Here is a 10,232-nt window from a genome sequence, read left to right as displayed (position 1 = left end):
ATTCTCAATGTGTTTCATGTATCTACGTTGAGAAGATATCGATCAAATCTAGATCATGTTATGAAGATTGAAGAGTTAGAGGTAGAATCAAATATGTTATATAAAGAAGAACCTATCCGTATCTTAGCAAGAGAAATGAAAGAGGATTTGATTGGTGAAAGTATTATGGAGAAATCATAATACTGAAGCAGCTATTTGGGAAAGAGAAAGTTTAATGAAAGATCAGTATCCTCAGCTTTTCATTGGTATAAATTTTGAGGATGAATTTTTCTAAGTGGGGGAGCATTGTAGCAGCCTGCCTGACGGAGTCTTCGTAATTGGTTACTGTTTGGCATATAAATGGTGAATTAATGATATATTTGAGTAAGTAAAGTATTTGTACTGACTGACTACAGAATTCTGTGTAATTTGCCATTCGATGAACTTCTAGTTTTGGCAAGCTCAAGGGTTTGGTGGACTCCTCTATTAAGTATCTACCCACCCTAAATGCTTTAGGCAAACTTGTTAAGTTCGTAATTTTTTAGATTTTATTATTATTATTTTAGTGTGTGATAATTTGGTTAGTCAAGTTGAGATTTAGTTAGAACAGAACTAGACTATTGTAGATGAAAATACTTAAATTTTATTAAGTGCAGTTAATCACGGGAATCAAAAGTGTTAGTGACATTATCTAATTTTTCCACTAATCCTTGTCTCCGTTGCTTATGTATATAAGGATAGCGGTAGTCTTTCTAAAAAACTTTACGTCTTCTTCTTCTTTCTTGATTTCCTCTGAAAGTTTCTAAAAACCTAAGTTTAGAAAACTTCATTAGAAAGAAGGTTGGCAGTATCTAGCTAACTTCTACGATAGTACCAGCTCACTAGTAATTACTAATGAACCCTTAGGTTATTATTGAAGTCACTTATGTGTTTTTATTACTGCATGCATAGATAGCAGAATGGTGTGAGAGGAAGGAAACTTCTTGTTTCTGGATTTTGTGCTATCGATCCTTGGATGCATGTTAAGATTTGATAGATTGATGATTTGATATGTACAATTATCTTTCTTTTAGTTCAAGAAGCTAACGAGGGTCCAAGCGATAAAGGCAAAGGACCTGCTTTGTAAACTTGTGCTAGAATTTCTGGTAAGTTCCTTCATACTCCCATATGTTGTAAAATTATTTTTTATATAATTCATGTAAGGTAAGTAACCCACCTCTATAATGTATGAATGGTTTATGTGTGGTTAATGGTAATTAAGTGTCATCAGTCTGAGTTCAGTCAGTCTATGATATGAAGTGATCATTATCCTTCATGCCTAAGCCACTACAATCTACTTCTGATATGAGAAATATGATCTAATCTGTGGTGATGGAGGAAAGGAGATATGTTTGTGTAGCCTCCGGTAGGACAACTATTTTTCAAATTGGATTGGCAGATCACGATAAAACATGCTAATCTAAATGAAAATGATAAGAGGAGTTAAGGGGGACTATGTATGTGAATGAGACTGTATGATATGCTTTTCATTCTGAATTATGGGTACATTGCTAGCATGAAGATGGGTTGTCTAAGTTGTGTTAAGTTAGCATATAGTATAGGCCCATGTGTTAAGCAAGTTGGCGTACTAAGTCTGTCTGTGTTCTTTATATGCCATTGGGCGTACTATGACTATCATGTGTAAGTCCCTCTGAAAGGTTCAATTGTATTGTAAGTAAAGATATGTATAATGTCTTTTTGGAACTCACTAAGTTCGTATGAACTTACTCTGTATCTTTTCCTTCTCAGGCTTGCTGACTAAAGGAAGATTGTTTGTTAGAAGGACTACGCCAGAGTGTTGCTGCTATTGTGAGCTGACTGTTTTGCTCTGTATCATGCATGACTCTTAGGGGTGGCGTATAATTGTATTTTCGAAATGATATTTATAAAGAACTATCATTTTTATAAGACACTATTTTTATAAGAACCTTATTAAATTTCAATATATGGATTTGACTTATCGTATTTTGTTTAATGAAGTTTACTTATTTAAAGCTTATACGCCAGATGATTTGAACATTATTTTGAACTTCCAATGTTGTCATGTAAATCTTTGTAATGTATTAAACTTGACATGTTTTATATTTAAAACTTTGTAAAATATTATAAAGCTTCTGCCAAATGTTTAAAGTTAGTCTGATTTTAAGTTTGGCACATCATACTCGGATTCAATTATCGAACCAGGTTTGGCATGTTACAGTTGCTCTCATTAGCATTTCCAACATAGCACCTTCACCATCATGCCTTGCATTATAATAGTTTAGAATTGGTTGATTTTGGACTTGTGCTTTGCCCGAATACATCTCCAATTCATTGAACCTTTCGAGGACTTGTAGATACTTGTACTCACTATCGACCACATTAATGGTAAATTGTTTGGCTATATATGTGAACCGCTCAGCTAGCCACATGTAAGAGTTTATTGCCATGTCCTCAGTGAGTTGGCAAGCTTCGGCATATGTCTTCAATGAACTCCCCTGCGGAAGCTCTGCAAAGACTAGAGCACAAATTTCCATCAAGCCCATTATAAAACCTTAAAGTTGCAGCCAATCTTGAAAGCCATGATATGGGCACTTACGTAACATGAGTTTAAACCGCTCCCATGCCTCGTATAATGACTCCCCATCCAAGTGCCAAAAATTTTTAATATCCATACGAAGCTTCATTATCTTACTCAGGGGAAAGTATTTCACCAAGAATTTGCTATCTAGCTCGTCCCATGTGTTGATGGAATCTACCGGATATGAATCTAACCACATAAATGTATCGTTAGTAAGAGAGAAAGGGAATAACTGAAGATGGATAGCGTCACCAGATACCCCATTATATTTAAAGGTATCACAAATAGCTAGAAATCTCTTAAGATGGTTGTTCCGATCCTCATTCATTAACCTTCAAAATTGAAGGTTTGCTTGTATCATTAGGATCATTGCCAATTTGATTTTGAAGTTATTAGGTGATTAATGCTACCTTGAAGAGCATCAAGATTCGGCATTGCGTAGTCGCACAAAGTACGTTGCTCCATGGGTGGGTGTGGTGGTGGTTTAATCTCTACTCGTGAATCTTCAATGGGCTAATCTTTTTACAGGGGTTGGGTGTCTCTCAAATGTGGTGCCCTCCTTGCATGTGTGATGATACGTTTTGGTTCCGATTCAAATGGTAAGACACCATTATCGGTCCCAGTCATACAATGCCTGTAAACACCCCTAACCTGTAACCGTCGCCGGCATAGGTTAAGAGGCATTACCTAACTTTCAACACAGTTCAGATCGGTAATTCATCAGACATTTAACAAATATAATTTCATTTCAATAATTATCAATCATTCATATTCATAACATGCTTAAATCGAGCATACAAAGCTTAATTCATACGTTTGGGACTGAACCGATAACATATAAAAGTTTTGAGAAAACTTATAAAAATTTTCCAATAAGGGTCACACGCCGGTGCGCTCAGGCCGTGTGGCATGAAATAGACTTGGTTTAAGCCACTTTTCACACTCCAAAGCACATGTACCTAAACCATTCATATAGTACCAAACTCACATACAATATGAGCAACTATAAACAACCATTTCAATGCACATATATGCCATTTCAAAACTAATCATTTACATACTCAAATCAATATCATTTGTGCATTTAAACACATATCAAACTAATATGATTCAACCTCATACCTATCCTAATATCAAATAACATTCAAACACTTTCCAATTCACCAACTCATCACATACCAATATTATCATATGCATCAAATCCTTCATAAGCAAACTTGCCAAAACATATCATTTTATACACATTTGACCTTTATAACAACTAAGCCAAATCTCATGGTTTAAGAACATCAAAACACATAAGCATACAATAAGCTAAAGTAACCAAAAACATATTCCCATAAACTAGCCTATACATGTCATATTTACACAATTTCCATGAGCTCAAAAGTACCAAGAAATCGACTGGATAGTGTGATTCTTATCTCCAACGTCGTCCAAATCAAGCTAGCTAACGAACCTCTATAAAACCCGAAGAAATAAACTGAGTAAGCATTAAAGCTTAGTAAGTTGATATGTAAATAATAAGCAATCTGTTAACATGCTTTTACCAATCCTCACAACATGTTCTCAAGATAATACAATCAAAATTTCACATAGTTCCACTATTTACTCATGTTCACATCAAGCTATCTACTCGAGTCATAGCCACTAAATTATTTATATCTTGCACTACAGAACTCCAAATTAAGATCCTCTAGATTTTCCCGAAACTAGACTAACATATCTTCTTACCATAAAATTTTCAGAATTTTTTGTTTAGCCAATAAGTATAGTTAATTCTTCAAAATCGTCCCTGTTCTACTGTCTGACAGTTCCGACCCTTATTCTCTAAAAATAAATTATCTCTTAGTACGGGATTTGGATGGTATTTTCGTTTGTTTTTCTTGAAAATAGACTCATTAAGAATTTTAATCATATAAATTCTAACCCATAATTCTTTTTATACAATTTTTAATAATTTTCTAAAGTCAGAACAAAGGATTCTGAAATCATTTTGATCTTATCTCGCAAAAATTCAAATATCTCATAATTCGAGATTCTTTTGCTTACATCATTTCTTCTATGTGAAACTAGACTCAATAAGATTTAATTTCATGTCTTATTCAACCTCTAATGCGATCCCCACAATTTTTAATGATTTTTCAAATTTATACAACTGCTGCTCTCCAAAACTATTTTATTGCAAATTTTACTCTTTCATGATTTCTTTCATACATTTCATAAAATTTCGTTTCCTGTTCCATACATCCTCATAACACATATCATATTTCATCTATACAATTCACATAGATCATATTCCATTTCATTCTCAATCATATAATTGGTAACAGTATAATGCCCGTTGAACCTAATGAAACATCAAAGGATACCCCGGTGATACAGACTATGTGCATTAATCGGTAATTCGTCAATTTATTATCATTTCTACTCTTTCGAGCCATGATCGGTAAGCTCATTCCAAGCTGAAGAACGGTAAGCTTTACTGAGCTGAAATGGTAAGCTCATAAGAGTTGATATATCGGTAAGCTCATATGAGCTGTGCTAAGTCCGCAACAAATGCAGGAGCTTGACCAAAACGGTAACCCTAGTGACATGTCACTCGTATCCTACGATTTTCTATAGTTCAAACGGGGCTCGGTATTACTCAATATATTTCAAATTAAGCAATTCAATATCGTTTATTTCAACCATTCAATTCACACACATATATATACATATTCATTTCAAACAATTGCAATTAAATGAAAGTTCAATTCTAAATATACGAACTTACCTCGAGTTGTTCGGATGGAAATTATCGACTATTCGTCCACTTTTCCTTTTCCCCGATCTAATCCCAATCTCGACTTATCTTGATCTATATATTATCAAAATCATATTATTTAATCAAATATTTATTCAATTTAGTCCAAAACACACATTAGGGCTATTTTACACATTTGCCCCTAAACTGACACATTTTTACAATTTAGTCCTTATCACATAAAATTGCAAATTCATGCAATTTAGTACAAACCCATGCTTAACCAAATTTAATACATGCTACTAGCAGCCTATATTTTCAATTTATTGACACTTTTAACCACCACATTTCACATTTTATCAATTTAATCCCTTTTTGACATTTTTGTCAAAAATTACTTTACAAAACTTGTATATATAACATTAAACCTTCATAATCTATCATTAAACACTTAAAAAACCAAGCATTCAACAATGGCATCATTTGAAATATATAACAGTTCCAAAAATAAAGGTACAGGCTAGCTAGAACACGAAGCAACGATCTCAAAAACATAGAAATCAATAAAAATTGGACAAAAATACACACCATGCACAAGGATTTAAGTTGGCCAAACCTAGCTTCTTCAATGGCTTATTTTTCTATTTACCATATAAGGACTAATAATTTAAAGTACTATAGCTATTTAATACCTTTAGCTATTAGAACTCAACTTTTACACTTTATGTGATTTAGTCTTTTTTATCAAATTGAGCATGTAAACGGTAAAATTTCTTTACGAAACTTTAACCTAATAATTATATCATGCTATAAAATTTAATATAATAATAAAATTAATATTTTAACTTTAGATTTGTGGTCCTGAAACTACTGTTTCGATTTAGCTAAAATCAGGCTATTACAATGCCTTCTACAAGCATAAGAGAGTGAAGTAAATTAACTAAAAATTACAAATGAAATAAAAAGAAACAAAAACAAAGTCATATCTATAAATCCTACTTTTACTACTTATCTCTATGTAAAGCTGCACAACTAAAAATCGCTCAACCTTGCACCGTCTAGCTAGCAATGGCGCCAACAATTTTGACCACCCATGCACGTGCGCGTTAAAACAAACGATTTTGGAAAAAATATTTTTGAAGAGTGCTTTTAACTAAAAACGTACAATATCAGTTGTAATATTAATAGTTTCGATGGAACACGAAGTATTCCAAGGGGTCGAACCTAAAGGAGATGGTGACTGAGTAATAAATAACATGCACTATAGAATCTAAGCGGCTACTGGTACAATTTTATAGTCCGATAGATCATAACAAGAAAATGTTGCAAGGAAATTAAATATGACTCTAGGAGCTAAACTGTAATAAGTATAAGACTATGAAATTAACCAATAAATGACTAACGGTGGTTAGTTAACTTCAATGTGGTTCGCCAATCTTTGGATGAGGGACTTAAATCGCTTAAATTATTAAAGTGGCTCAATTTTATCTCTCGATCTCAAATTTACCAAATTAGACAAATTAGTTCGGTTTATCTCTCAATCTCACCAGGTAATTTGGGACTAATGAATTGGTGCACAACAAGATTACCTCTCAGTCTCACTTGTCTAGATGTTCCCTTATGGGCGTTAATATTAAGTTTTTAGGTTCATTCTAATTATTTCAATTTATTACGATTTGATCCTTCATATAAAAATCAACTCACCACATCTCCATCAACCAACCCCTTTAAATATAAAAGTTGAGATAATCATTCAATAAAGTTTAAAGAAAATGAAACAAAAATCATTTAATAAGAAAATCTAAAGCAATAAACATAAAAGGAACACATTTTAATAGATTTAAAGTAAAAGAAACTAAAATACATCAAACTAAAGTTAGAAATGTCATTACAACCTAAGTACAGGGACCGAAAGTGTAAATAAACCTAGGTTATAGTAATAACTAACTTAATTAATTATAAGAACACTAAGAACAAGAAGAAAGTGCATTAAAATAAACTTTAAAACTAAGAAAGAAGAAGAGAAAATATAAACCCTAGAAAAAGTTGCAAAAAAGCTAAGAGAAAACCTAGAGAAACTAAGGCTAAAACTAAGCTAATGCGTATATCCCTCTCTCTTCAGCCAAAATTGGTTGTTTTCAGCAATGGCTAATGAATTTTTATTGCCAAAATTTCCCCTACATTAGCCTTGTGTGATTGGTGTGCCAGGTGAACAAAGACTACCCTTTTTGTCCAATCTTGTACCCTCACGATATCGGTATCGCGATACCCCGGTCAGTTTTGAACTTAGGGGGTCTTCTTAGAGGGCAGATTCGCAATGCCCAAAGTGGATATCATAATACCACTGAAAGGTGATCTCTAATTTTCAATTTTGTTGGAGGTATCGTGATTCTAAGGTTTGGATATCGTGATTCAACTTAGGGGGTCTTTTAGTGTCATTTTCACTCATTTTCAACCTCAAACACTTCCCTACACCACTCAGGCAGATGTTAGGACCCCCAATGACACTATTGACCACATCGGGTCTCAAAATGAGTAAAAACGAGGCATTTACACTTATTAACCTAAAATCTAAAAATTATGAAAAACTACAAAAAAATGCTACTTTGCTTGAGAATAAGTTTCTTAGGTAAACTGGGAAAGCCTAATTTACCATATCAAATTACGGTAGATAAGTATACAACTTTAAGAGTATCACATTTCTCCTTACTTCTTGCTTGGGTTGTTGTTTTTCCTCTTACCTTTCTTGTCGATAAGGATGGTGGTATGTCTATTTTTTTTTCACAGTTGGTTTCACTCCTTGATTTACTTCCTCTAAAGCTCCATGTACTTAGCTAATATGGTGTCTCCAATAAAACTCTTTGATGGTTTAAGAAATTGCCTAGTAGGGGTCATTGATACACCAACTTTGTGGCATAAGTTAGTCACTAAATGAGGAAAATAAATCCTTATTTGTCATATACACATTTGCGCATAGAACGATCGATCCACATCCTTAAGTTGTTTTTCTATTTCTGCAAAATGGAATATACTAAGACAACTCAAAAAGTATTGACGTTAGAGACATTTAAAGCATGAGAAATACGAGTATAGATGAATTACATCCATATTTTTGCAAGAGGAAACATAATTGTTTGAGATATATGGATCATGATAAAGAAATCATGTAAGTGAGTCATTTAAAAACGAGCCATGGGGATCAAAACGAGTACAAAAGAGTCAATAGACACCAGAAAGAGATTCGATTGTTAAGTTAAATGGTTAAATGATGTTAATTAAACATGAATTGGATGGCTTAATGTTAAAGGTATATTTGTGACCGCGCGCACTTGTCCGCAAAAAAAAAAACAAATGATTTTATAAAAAAATTCAAAAGTGCGGTTTTAACTGCAAGCGTATAGTGGCAGTTGTAATATTGTAGTGCCAATGGGACACTCGAGTATCCCAAGGTTCGAACCCAAAGGATTGCCAAGTGGGTAAATGTGTTTATCAATTTAATTACAAGTTAAGCAATTACTAATTTAATTGAGTCGGAAATTATTAGTGCAAGTTCAAATAAAAAATTGTTTATAAACTAAATTTAAATTATTAATTAAACTAACTAATCTAATTTTCTTCCTTGTTGTTTTAGTAAATTTAAATGATAAACTAATGGTCGATTGATTTATTAATCGTTAACTAAACTAATAAATCTATACCGATTATATTGATTGTCACACTCATTAGAAATCTTCTCCCAGTCTCATCTTAAAATAAAAGATACCACCTAGGTTCTCTTCTCGGTCTCGCCTAAGCATATAGATCTCCACTTGGTCTCACTACTCGATACAATTATATCAAACTAAGGATAAACTCTCCTCTTAGTCTCGTTTATCTAGATTTTCCACTAGAGGCATCAATTCTAGTGTATTAAACATTTTGATATAATTAAACAATCAATACATCAAACATAAACATTAACTTAACTAAAAATTAACTAATCAACCAATCATCAACAAATTTAGCACATAAGCAAACTTAAATTCGTAACAAGCATTTTATCAAACACATGGTAAGCATAAAATAAGAGTAAAGAGTTTGAGAAATGCTCATTTGATTGATGAAAATCCAATGAAGCCTAAGAGATTGATCATTTCCCTTTTACATAATCTTCAACAATTAGGAAGAAAGGAAACAACAAAAAGAAAATCTAATCTAAAAAGATAATATAAAACCTACTCTAAATATGAAAAGAAAAGAAAACCTAACCCTAAAACTATGGAAAACTAAAGGAAACTATCAGCCAACAAAATCTAAATTCAAAAGCTTATAAAGTAGTATTTATAGCCTACTAAAATTTAACCAAACATTGACCATTTTACCTTTAAGTCAAAAATATACTTAAGCTTGTTGGACATAAAATTGACCCTACAGTTTTTTCACCCGTCAGATAGCGATATCGCGATAGGCTTGGATATTGCAATACCCATAATAGTCTTAAAATAGGTGGTCCTGGGATGTCTCAGTATCACAATACTCATTACTCAGTATCACGATATCATTGTATATGTCCTTGATTATCTTCATTTAGCCACTATTAGGGGTACCATGACATCTATGCTTCGATATCATGATACCCTCCTTGTAGGTGATGTTTTTTTTCATGTTCCGGCCATTGTCGACTCTTTACAATACTGGATCAACTTGTTAGGTTCCCATGGCACGATTGGACAAATTGGGTCTCAAAAAATGACTTAAAACTAATAATAACAAATTATTAATAACAAAACTAAAAATCGACAAAAAAAAACATATGAAAGACACTTAAATTACTTGAGAATAAGCTTCTCAAGTGTATTAGAGAGCCTAATTTGACATATAAAATTAAAGAAGATCAATATGTTTTATTCATAAATGGTATTGAATTTT

At 32.7% G+C, this 10,232-nt stretch overlaps 1 non-coding gene across 1 annotated transcript; it reads left to right on the top strand.

The window, feature by feature from the left end:
* Positions 1-2,574: 2,574 nt before the first annotated feature.
* Positions 2,575-2,681, top strand: LOC128039464 (small nucleolar RNA R71). Its single transcript, XR_008193968.1, has one exon. It is a non-coding gene; the product is annotated as a small nucleolar RNA R71 (small nucleolar RNA).
* The last annotated feature ends 7,551 nt before the right edge of the window (positions 2,682-10,232 follow it).

The sequence above is a fragment of the Gossypium raimondii genome, chromosome 2 (genome assembly GCF_025698545.1).
Source record: "Gossypium raimondii isolate GPD5lz chromosome 2, ASM2569854v1, whole genome shotgun sequence".
NCBI classification, from domain to species: domain Eukaryota; kingdom Viridiplantae; phylum Streptophyta; class Magnoliopsida; order Malvales; family Malvaceae; genus Gossypium; species Gossypium raimondii.
Note: the sequence above shows the minus strand (reverse complement) of the source record. Positions and strands in the feature narration are given on the sequence as shown.